This window comes from Cynocephalus volans, chromosome 14 (assembly GCF_027409185.1).
Source record: "Cynocephalus volans isolate mCynVol1 chromosome 14, mCynVol1.pri, whole genome shotgun sequence".
NCBI lineage: Eukaryota > Metazoa > Chordata > Mammalia > Dermoptera > Cynocephalidae > Cynocephalus > Cynocephalus volans.
In genome coordinates this window covers 86904120-86916659 of record NC_084473.1, presented here as the reverse complement: position 1 = coordinate 86916659, position 12540 = coordinate 86904120, and the positions used below count along the sequence as shown (strand labels likewise).

General features: G+C 43.1%; 1 pseudogene; it reads right to left on the bottom strand.

The window, feature by feature from the left end:
* Positions 1 to 2367: 2367 nt before the first annotated feature.
* On the bottom strand, positions 2368 to 4291 carry LOC134362629 (protein MAK16 homolog; annotated as a pseudogene).
* Positions 4292 to 12540: the final 8249 nt, after the last annotated feature.

The window sequence follows — 12540 nt, the reverse complement described above, 5'->3', positions numbered from 1 at the left end:
GGTGATGGTATTGGTCTTGGAAGCTTTTATCAAAATAAAATTACCCTGTGTATTTATTGGCTAGGTGATCAGCGACTCTCTCCATGGTAGAATTTTAGTTCCGTACAGTTGACATCCCTTCTCAGCCATGAGTCCATAACAATTCCCAACACATAATGAGCATCATGCAAGTATTTGCTCAATTGAATTGTGTTGAAATCAACTGAAGTAATTTCAAAGGGAATTAATGAAACTATTCAAAGGTGGATATATTTTTAGCTTGTGGGGTCATTCAAGAAAAACAAATATGTTAAAATGAAGTGTTTGACATAAATTGCTCTGGACTTGCAACAGAAAGGAACATCCCACTAAAGCTGGATTCAACAAAGGAAGAGTAGTTTCCTGTCTACCTCTTCTCCTTGCCTTCATTCAGTGTTTCGTGCATTTGGCTAACGAGCACTGGAGGATGATATCCTGCGCCAGCTGTCTGCCAGGGGTGGGGGAGTGGGTTAGGAACACTATTCCTGCCTTCAAGGCACTGGCTGTCTGAACACATGGTGAGCCTAAAGACAGGAGCATGCACCTGGGCTCCCTGGGAGCACAGAGCAGAGCAGGTCGCCAGAGAACAGGCTGTACAGGGTGTTGGGGGGCGTGGCTGCAAGGTACCAGGGATGGGTCAGCATGCAGGGGCCAACCTTGAGTGGAAGGCCCAAACAGCAGCAGAGCTCAGTGCAGAGTCCTGGAGAAAACAGTCTAGGAACAAAGAGAGGAGCAGGAAAGCGGGAAACCACCATCCAGACAGGGTGAGTGGCCCGTGCAACCTACACGGTGCCTGTTGACCCCTGGCTGGGGCTGTTCCTTACCTGTAGTGGTGGTGGTAGTGTTAATAATAAAAATGGTCAGCATTCACTGGACACTTATTTTTACCAGTTACCGTGGTGACATATTGCACACCTGATCTCATTTAATCCATCACAACAATGTGATGACACGGAGACCACTGCTCACCCACCAGACTGATGCGAAATGCAGCCTTTGACCGGTTAGTAGACTTTTCCAAGATCACACAGCTAATAAGTGGCAGGTTTGGGCCAGAACTCAGGTCTGTCTCTTCTGGAAAAGTCAGAGGGGCTGGGCCATGTGTTAAGCTCACAGATCCAACAAAATTCCCCACAGGGCCTCCCACATCAGCTCCTTTTGTTGTACCCAGCCTTGACCTGGCCTGACCGTGACATACCGTGGGGAGGTCTGGGCTGATTTCAGATGAGGATAGCACAGGTACCAAAGATGGGAACAAGGAGAGCACATAATCAAGGAGGAACAAAACTGAGCCCCATGCGCCTGTGATCATAGTGTCTGGAAAGTCAAAAGCTCATGTTGAGTGTAGTTAAAATGCTAATCTCAATAGGAAAGATTGTTTGTTTGTGCTTTGGTTGGTTTTATTTTGTTTTTTTAATCAAATTTTTAAGTCACATTTATTTGTACCAATCCTGTGAAACTTCTACTATTTTGCCTGATATCTGTCAATCTCAAATGAGCATCAAAAATAGTTCATGCACGCATGAGTAGCTCTCGGCATCCGTGAGACAAGATTTTCACTAGATAAGGCTTATGACCCATCTGAGACTGGGTCCTCTACCGCAAACCCAGGATGGAAGGACAGGCATAAGGGACGTGGGGCCGAGAAGGGCTGGGAAAATCTGTAAGAGAAGAAACAAGGCGGCGGGGGCAGGGGAGGAGGGGACGTCCTCCTGCAACTGTGAACAGTTCTGCTGGCTCTTGAGAGACCCCGAGTCATCGCCCTGTGAAGGTGGGAGCATGAACACATCCAAAATCCAGGCCTGAAACTTTAGAGACCTTCAAGAAAGTAGAAGGCTACAAAAAGAGCATTCAAAGGGTGAACGCAATGATGAGAGACAAGATAGAAAGAGAAGTGAATTCTGGAGAAGGCTGAGATGGTTTTCAACTACCTCCTGGTGAATAACAGCTTTTAAAATTTCTTCCAAATATTTAACAAATATGAATTTCTTAAATCAGGTGGTGGTTGCTCAGAGGGCAAGATGCACTTTTTTTTTTTTTTTTTAATTTAGAAATATTTACACCCACAATCTCATCCCAGCTTCAAGAACTCATCTGTTAAGCTTGGGCGCGAGCTGTTACTTCAACACATATGCTAGAAAAATATTCTGCTCACAACTTAAGGCTTTCTTCCACTCCAGATTTCTTGTCCCACTGAAGTGGCAGAAATATTAAAAACAAAAATATTGTGTTAACATACAAAACGAAAGAGCAAAAACTGGAGGTGTGTATATGTTTAAGATTAAAAAAAAAAAAAAAGAAGTTCCAAATGTTCAGTCCTCTTTTACGTTTGAAGGGAAATCACGCCGTTTAGGCCTTGGCCCTGGGCTCTGTCTCCGGCTCCTCTCTACCTCTACCTAGGCTCATTTCCTCTGCAAAGGTCCTTTCCAGGGTGTCTTGCCTCTGTGTTTTGCACTAAGGGCCTGTTCTTCTTCCTCCTCATTGGAAGATTTATCATGCTGATCTTCCCTGCTGACATCCTGTTTATCCATATCCTCAGAATCACCTACGTTGCTCTCATCCACCTCGTCACCTTCCACAAATTCTCTATTTCCCATGTCGTCTTCATCATCTTCCTCATCATCTTGTTCCTCAGCATCTGGAGCGTCACTCTCTGCCTCCTGTTGTTCCAAGGCCTTGCCGGAGGCATGAATGGGGAAGTTGTAGGTGTCACCATATGCGTCTTGTTTCAGTCTCTGCAGTAATTCCTCCTCAATGGCGTTGTCCAGCTGAGCAACTATGACTGCCTTTTCCTTTACTCCCAGTGTTCCACCTTCTTACTCAAAGGAACAAGTTTCTTCTGTCGCTTTAGAGTAAGTTTTCTAATTCGAATTAGGTACTGGGCGATCTTGGTGAATCTCCGCATTTATGTCAAATGTAATGGAGCCAGTAAATTAGATTTTCATCTATTTGTGCTAGGGCTTTCTCACGGTTTTTATTAAGCAGGACCCGTTCCCAGAGACACCTAGGAAAAGCTGTCCGTTCTATAACCTTCATATACAAACACTGTCCTTTCTCTTCTTTGATAGTGGCATACTGACTATGTGCCAGGGGACAGGATGACCAATTACATAGTCCAGTCAGGGCGAATTCATTTCTGCAAAAGCTCTGAGTCTTGGTTCTTATTTTGAAGGAACAAAACTGCTTGTTTCCTAGTGTATTCCAGATGACATCATCCGACTGCACGGCGTCTGCTGTTCAGTGTGCCAGGATGCACTCTTGACCACAGCGATTCATGAAGGCCATTTTGGACACTGAGTCCTCTCTTTTACCAGAGACCCTCAAGGACGAGCTGACCTTACATCTGGGCTTGGGGGTGGTTTTGCTAAAGCCCCAGAGATAAATGAAGGGTTGTATCCAGGTGATTCTCCAGACCCTTACTGTCCTTACACAGAAAGAGATAAGTGGACAGTCCATTTTGAGATCCAAAGGGCAGTGCAGTGGAAATCCATCTGAGTGAGGACATTTCACCACTGAAACCCCCTGAGAGGCAGACGAATGTGCATCTACAGCGTGTGCTCAAGTAAGCAAATATACATATGTACATATATACACACACACATACGGATAGACAAAGTGATGTGTATTTGTAGGAAAAGCATTGAGCCAAGAGGTTTCATACATCATCATCAAGGGCCTACTTTTCATACTGGGTAGAAATGCTCATTATTAGAAACAACATACAAACAAATAAGAGAAAGCATCATGTGGTCCAGTGATGAGCATGTACCATAAATCAGGAGTCACAATTAAGCCAGTTTCATGCACCTGAGGTCTGATTTACAAAATAACTTGATTGGCAGGATATATCTTTAAAAAACAAATAGTACAAGTGAAATCTCTCCGTGGAATAATTGTGAGAGATTTTCATTTACTTGTAAAAGTGTTCATAGATGAGCATGAAGCATATTCATCATTAGAGAAGGGCAGCAAGAAGCTATTTTAAAAGAAAAGTAAACATCATGGCTCCTCATCTAGGCCCTCCAGTTCTCGTGCTAGATTTTAGCAGTCTCCTAATTATATCAGTTCTTAGACATCGGGTTTCCTTCTGGGCAATAGGACATTTCCGAAGCTGGGCCCAGTTCTCCCGAGAACAGTAGTTGCGCCAGCTGCAAAGCTGGGCCTCCCAGAGGTGCCTGGCGATGTGTCTGGCCTCGGATCCCTGCTGCGGTGCCAACGTCTCATGCGCAGTGTGTTTTTCCAAGCCCAGGCGCCTTCTCAGCAGTGGGCTCATTGCCACACTGGCTGGGAAGAAGCACTGTCCAGCCCACGCCATTCAGCTCAGACATTGGCCCCCAGCCAGCGTCTGTCCCAGGAGCCCAGGGAGCGCCAGCCCCGCTGGTCAGGAAGCTGTCAGTCATGCTGGGGAAGTCTGGAGCCCACACAGCTCACTCTGAGGTCCATTTATTCTCCCAGCATTTACAATTCTCCCTCAAAAGGCACAATGCTTTCCTAAATAAATTAATTATGGCAGCAAAAGTGAAAAACTCCCCCTCCTTCCCTCCTGCAGACACAGAGAACTTCAAGGCTGTCTCGATCAGAGATGACCCGGAAAGGGGAAGGAGAGCTCTCCCCCAGAGTCATTCATGCTCAGAGCACTTCCTACTGCATAAAGGAACATGAGGACTCATCGTGTGAGGACTCGTGTCTGAAGACTATACAATGATCGTGTGGTGGGAAACTGCATGCCTGGACTCTACCATCCTACATTTCCACCTGGCTTGTCCATTGCCTTTGTCTGGCCTTGAACTCATCCTGCAATCTCTCTGCACCTCAATTTCCATCTCTATAAAGTGATGGTAATAATACCAACATCAAACAGGGCTGGGTAAGGATTGAATGCACAGCGCATTAACTGGTACAGAGTACACTCTCAACATTGGGTAGTTGTTATACCTGTCATACGCTTTTCTAATGGTAAATATTGAGAGAATGAGGCTCACCAGCCAGGGGGAGACCAGGATATATGTGCAAGGTGTTGGCATGAATGATTGCTAACTATCCCATAAAGAGTGTCTCAGGAGGAAACCAGCCAACGACCACCATCTCAGACTATGCCTGTCATAGTACAGTGGCACGAGCCCTGAACTGGGAGTTGGGAAAATCATGTCATCTCAAATGCTCTTCATTTTATTGAGGACTTACTATGTGCCAGAGGCACTACTAGAAGTCAGAGTAGCGATGTGGTAACTTTGGGAAAACCACTTATATCTGAGGTTCCTCACTTCTGAAGTCAGGATCAAAAAAGAGATGCTAAAGATAAAAGTTCATTGTAAATGGTCAAGAGGCTTTCAGAAAGACTGTGCTAGAACTTTCCAAACAACTGTATTCTGAGACTACACCATGTAGACCACACACACAGCTTCCCAAGTGACCATGGAAATGTGTGGCTGGTGACTCAATGTTAAAGGACATTGTCAGGGATGGGGAAGATGTAGATGAAAATCTACCTGAGGGGACCACACCTTTGAAATTGGTGACTCAGCTAATATTTCTTAAACACAAACCACACTCCAGTGTCATACTTGGAGCTATGAGCCCATGGGGTCTTCTAGAGAGAGCAACACAGGATTAAGCCAGTACACACCCACATGGAAAGTCAAGTGTAAATGAAGGAAATAATACTAGTCAGAGAAAAGTGGTGGGCTAACCGCCACCGAACTAGTGATGTAAAGCTTGATAAATATTTGATGACCTCTGTGTGCACTTCCTTTTAGCTGAAGCATGCCAGGCCCACCCTTAGCACTTCATGCATCTTTGTGATGTCACTAAGTGCAAAGGGTTTTTAAATACAGTCATGTACCTCATAATGACATTTAGGTCAACGACAGACCCATAAGATTATAATACCGTATTTTTACTGTATGTTTTCTATGTTTAGATATGTTTAGATACACAAATACCACTGTGTTACAAATGCCTACAGTATCTGGTACCGTAAATGCTATACAGGTTTATAGCCTGGGATCCACAGGCTGTACCATATAGCCTAGGCTGTGTAGTAGGAAATACCATCTAGGTTTGCGTAGGCACACTCTGTGATGTTCACACAATGACGAAATTGCCTGGTGACGCATTTCTCAGAATGTATCCTTGTCGTTAATCGATGCATGACTATAATGACCTGACTCAGAAGAAAAAAAGCAAAATCCAATACAGTGAACACCCAGGGGATACAGGAATTGTACAGATTGCTTTGAGTAGAGAAAACTTGTTTAAACGTGTGGGACTTGATTAGAATTAGAAAAAAATTTAATTATATGTAATCCAGTTGTTTTGAGTTATTTTTCAACATTTAGAAGCTGTAAAAAAAAAAAATGAAAAGATTCAGCTACATTTAAAAACAATAATAACGGGCCGAGCCCGTGGCGCACTCGGGAGAGTGCAGCACTGGGAGCGCGGCGATGCTCCCGCCGCGGGTTCGGATCCTATATAGGACTGGCCGGTGCACTCACTGGCTGAGTGCCGGTCACGAAAAAGACAAAAAAAAAAAAAAAAAAAAACAATAATAACAACAATTTCATGGCCAAAAAAAACCATGAGCAAACAGAAAAGATAAATAGCAAACTAAGATAAAACATTGCAATTTATAACACAAACAAAAGATATGGATAAGGAGTTAATGTATAAAGAGATCCTAGAAATCAATGAGAACAGAACCTAATAGATAAACGTGCAAAGGACATTAACAGACATTTCACAGAAAAGGAAATACAAATGGTCCTTAAATGTAGATAAAACAACCACAATAAAACTTAAAACTATAGGCTTCACTACTTTTTGGATTGACAAAACTGGTGTACCGGTGCTGGATCCCGACAGTTCACAATGAATAATTATTAAATTTTCAGGAGCTGGTATTGTGAGTTGGTTGTTAAATGCAGCCATTACTAAAAATGTTAATTATATAAACTTATAACTAAATAAATTATATTTAAAACAAAGGTGATAAAACTCAACTTCCTTGTTATTTTACTGCATTTCACTATTGTCGATGTTGCTTACAGCTCGTATATCTGTGTGATGGAAATACTATAGGAGGGTACTTCAAAAAGTTCATAGAAAAGCAGAAGTAAAAGATAATATAAATCTTTCCATGAACTTTTCAAGGTATCCTTGCACAAGAGATGCTACAGCTCTGCTCCTCCCAGCTCTGTGTTCAGAGACATGATGTTGGTAGCTTGCAGCTGGCCTGGCTGGAAGTATTCACACCATGGAAATCAGCAGACACTACAATTAGGGCTTTGGGGGCAGGGAGTTGGGGGGTGGGTGTTGAGAGGTGGTTATTAAGCATTTACCAACACACCACTGCAGAAATCCCAAATGCTGGTAAGGTGCTCTGTTGGAAAGCCTGGGGGAAGCAGTCACCCTCACTCAGTTCTGATGGGAGCTCCCAGCAGTTGACAGAACCCCATGGAAAGCAATTTGGCAACGTCTGCCAAAGTTATAAAGGGATTTACCCTTTGCCAGCAATTCCCCTCCTGGGAAACTGTCCTACAGCTCTTCCTGCATTTGTCTGAAATGAGTTTTTATTGTGAGGTCATTCAGCAAGGTTTGTAGTAACAAAAGACAGGAGTCAGCCAGGATCCTTCCACGGGAGACTGGTGAAACCAAACAGTTTATCTCGACATTGGGCTGTTATCGCAGCTATGACAAAGAAGGGGGAAGCTTTCAATATAATGATATGAAACGATCTCCAAGATACAGTAAGTGAAAAAAGGAAGGCACAAAACAGTGTGAAAGGGGGGAAACACAAACGTAGTTTTGCATGCTTATGTTTGCGTAGAGAAACTCCGACTGGCACTAATAAAAACTAGTTGCCTGATTTGGGAGGTGACTATGGGGCAGATGGAATGGGTGGGAGAAAAACTTGTTTCTATATACATTTTCCTATTGTTTTAATTTGAAATTATGTGATTCTATTTCCTATTTTAAAATATTTAAATGAATAAGTAGTTTTGCCATATGGTTTATCATGATGGGATCTGTCAAATAGTAGAAGATTTTTTAATAGTATATAAAATTCGAAATACTTTCTTTGTCAATAAAGAAAAAGAAAATTGTGTTGGATGTTGTGGTCCTTGGCACAGATGTTTGTACTAAAAACTTTAGATGAAAGTGAACATCATAGATGGTAAATGGTCAAGGCCTGTGTGTAAGACGTTGTCACTATTGTGTTTTACAGTCCACGGGAATTACAGGACTTACTCTTGACAAGGCCTGAAAGAGTTGTCCATGCCATGCCCAGATGCGTTATGACAATCTCCTGCCCCCAAAGCTGGGAAGTGCCCATGTGGCTCTGCGGGGAGGCAGAGAGGTGAGAGGTGAGGTTACCAAGCTGCAGAAGTGCAGGCAGGTGGGGCTGAAAGCACAGCCTCGCAGGCTGTATCTGGAGCACATTTGGCTGCCATCTTCACATCCTGTGGGCCGGGTGACACTGCCATGTCCCAGAGCCACAGATGCTCCCACTCCTGGCCACACCCCTTGCCAATGCCAGATGCTGCTCACAGGCCAGGTCCAGGAGTGGATGGATCACCATAAACCTGCCACCATGACTGTGAAATGCCAGTCAATGATAGAGGTGCTTCTTTCCAAGGGTAGCAGTGTGACAATGGCCTTTGCAGCTCCTGAGCAGTGTGGCACCCCCCAGCCATAGAGAACTGAGCACCTCTTCCCACTGCCAGGCAAAGGATTTACCTCCCTTCCTTGTCTGCCATGGTTAGGTCCCCTCTCCAGCTTTGTGTCCTCCCACCTTCCCCTCCACTGCTCTAGCCAGCTGTTTCTCGTACACATCATGCTTCCTCTTGCCACAGGGCCTTTGCACCTGCTCTTCTCCCCTTCCTTCTCATGACTCAGGAGGTAAGAGTTTGCTCTCTGGAGTCTGATTATCTGGGTTTAAGTCCTGGCTCCCTACTTACTAACTGTGTAGCCCTTTACAAGCCCTTTACAAACCTCTTAGTGCCTCGATTTCCCATCTGTAAGACGAGGACTATGACAGTACATGCCCCGTGGTGCCATTGCCCCCACACACTCAAAGTGCTGTAGTTTCAAACCCCAGCCTCACAGGTGATTGACTGGTGATGTTTAAATCTAAAAAGACTAATATAACAGCAGACAAAATCGAGCTTTCCTTCACTGAGAACACAGAAGCAAACATTTCCCAAGGAGTGATGAGGAAAGAAAAATTAGCCGTGGATTTGGGCTTCTTTAAATGACATTTCCCTGTGGGCTGACACACGGGGAAGGACAAAGGACGGTGGAGTTGAGGAGAATTGGCACGGACATGGGAGGGCGCGGGAGGTGCAGGAAATGAAAGAGAAGTCACTGCGTGGCCGGGGAGGCCACACAGAGGTGACCTGGCTCTATGCAAGGATGAGAACGTGCAGAAGCCAAGCGTCAGCCTGGAGCTCTGGGCCTTGCCGAGGACTCTGCAGTCAGTGCTGAGTGGCCCAAGGCTGAAGGCAACAGTCAGACCAGCACAGACGTACCAGCGGTGAGGCACAGCTCATCAAAGGAACAAGGGACAATTCAGTGCCCACATCGGCCCCCTTTTAGTATTTTCAATAATAAGCTTTTTTGAGATACAATGCATATACCTTCAAATTCACCCTTCTGAAGTGTACAATTCAGGGAGTTTTAGTATATTCAGAGTCCTGCAACCATCACTGCTGTCTAATTTCAGAACATTTTCATCATCCCAGAAAGAAACGCCATACCCACTAGCACTCACTCCCCTCCAGCCCCTGGCAACCACTCATCTACTTTCTGTCTCTATGGATTTGCCTGTTCCGGATGTTGCATGTAAATGGAATTAGATGATATGTGGCCTTTCGTGTCTGGCTTCTTCCACTTAGCCTGTTTCCAAAGTTCACTCCTGTTGTCACATTCATCAGTATTTCATTCCTTTTGTATTGCCAAAGAATAGCTCATTGTATGGATATACCACATTTCATTTACCTGTTTATCAATCAGTTGATAGACATTTGGGCTGTTTCCATGTTTTGGCCGTTATGAATAATGCTGCTATGAACATTCACGCATGAGTTTTCTTTTGCAGGGACATGTTTTGATTTCTCTGGGGTATACACGTAGGAGTGAAAGTGCTGGGCCATATGGTAACTCTATGTTTAAAATTTTGAGGAACTGCCAGACTGTTTTCCAAAGGAGCTACATCATTTAAAAACCCCAGCAGCACTGTCTCCACATTCTTAACAACATGTCATTATTGGGTTTTTTAGCCATACTAGTGAGGGTGAAATGATATCTCACTGTAGCCAGATGCCCTCTTTTGGTTGATCTTAATCCCATCTGCCAGATTTTTCACCATTTTGCTTCATCATCACCTTCTATATGAAAACCTCTAAATTTCTCAGGCTTACAGTGTTGCTTTTCTTGATAACATATGCTAAATGTTTACTAGTACCCATATAAGGCATTCTTACCCAATATCCTATCCAGCAGTAGGTTTGAGAACACACAAGTACTCTCAGAGAAAACTGAAGAACAGCCACAGAGGTCACAGTTTGGGCGATTTTGGTTGTCAGGGCAGTGCACCAAAGACTGGAATTCTTGGGTGACCTAACTACTTGGGGACCAGTATTAAAGTCTCCTCTTGGTCATCTTTACAATTATTTTTTTTCAAAACAACGTGAGTTCATGATGTATTATTGAGATCAACCATTTTAAATCATCGAGATTCTCAAAATTTAATTTCTTAGATACCCAAGGCTATGTCATCTGAGCCCATGTGGGTCCCACAGAGAAGGAAACACAGCTTCGCTCACAACCCAGGTCATGCAGACCCACCACTTGGTAGAGCAGATAGAGTGTGGATATGGAATTTCCCACTGCTGACCACACCACTCCCATTTTTCAGTGTATATAAACTCAGGACTAGTGGTGTCAATAAATTCAACACACAAAACTCCAGACCGGCTTCCTGAGCAGCAGGTTGAATGACTAGCCTAGCGAGTACATATTCCTGGGATCCCAGAGTTGGATTAGTATGATGAACACCCATTGATTCACTCTTTGCTAACATTTTATCACATCTGTGCTAGCTCTTTCTCTCTCTCTCTCTCTCTCTCTCTCGCTCTCTCTCGCTCTCGCTCTCTCTCTCTTTATATTTTTGCTGAACCATTTGAAGGTAAATTAACCCTTCATTTCTCAATACTACAGTATGTCCTTCCTAAGAGCAATGAATCATCTCATATAATCACAATGTAATAATGATCAAATTCAAGAGATTTAACATCTATGTATTGATAATATAGTACAAATCTGAATTTCATCAGTTGTCGTGATAATATCTTCTATAAGACTCCACCACCACCAATCCAGGATCCAATCTAAAATCATGCATGGAATTTAGTTCTTTACTTTCTTAATCTTGAAAAAAAAAAAAAGAAAAAAAGGAAGGGATGAAAGAAGGAATGGAGAGAGGAAGGACCCACAGATTTAGTGCCTGGTGATTTCAGTTGTCAGAAGATGGTCTTCCTTATACTGGCCTCTCAGATTCTTGAACACCCTGTGCGCCTCCACACTGTGTCAGCCACACCCTCCACGCCATGCCCTAGAAGTGGACATTGTCATGACTGCAGTCTCTCCACTGTTTCAATTAGATGTTCTCCAACCACTACCTCCATTGTTACTTTTTCTCCTTTTAATAAACTCTTGGTTCATGATACACACTCATTGATGGTGCTATGCACAGTCTACATGTATTTCTTTAGTTAGCCGTTAATTCACTTCCTTTGTACATAGCTTTAGTGCATCTACATGTATTCTTTATAAGTATACTTATTTTGTTTTAGCTGTTTTTAACATTCTGTCATGTTACCACAGGTTCATTCTCCTGTTCTCCCATTTATGAGCACTTGAGCTATATCCAGATCTTCGCTTTGGGAATAGTGTGGCTTCAAACATTTTTGTACATTTCTCTCACAGATGTACAGCAGTTTCTCCCGGGGTTTAAACTTAGGAAAGAAATTGTTAGGTCATTGGGCATGGGAGTGTTTAACTTTGGGAAGTAGTATCAGACTGTTTTCCAAAGACATTACCTCAATTTACACTCCCACCTGCAATATCAATACTTAATTTTGCTTAACTTTGGCATTGAAATGGAAATAAAATGGCGTCTCATTGTGGTCCTGATTTACAAGTCCCTGATCACTAATGATGGCAATGGTCTCTTCATCTTAGGTATATTTATTTCCTCTTCTGTGAAATGCTTATTCATTTGTCCAATTTTCTGTTGGCTTGTTTTGTGCTTTTTCTATTAATTTGTAGAAGTTCTTATACTCTTGATAGGTGCAAAGATTCTTGACAGGTGCAAGTATTTTCTCTCAGATCATAACTTATCTCTACTTTCTTTAAGGCATTGCTTGATAAACAAAAGTTTTTAACTTTAATATAGCTAACTTGAATGTTTTTATAGACAATGTTGTTTTAGAAAAGTGGGGGGGCTTTTTGTATACTTAAGTC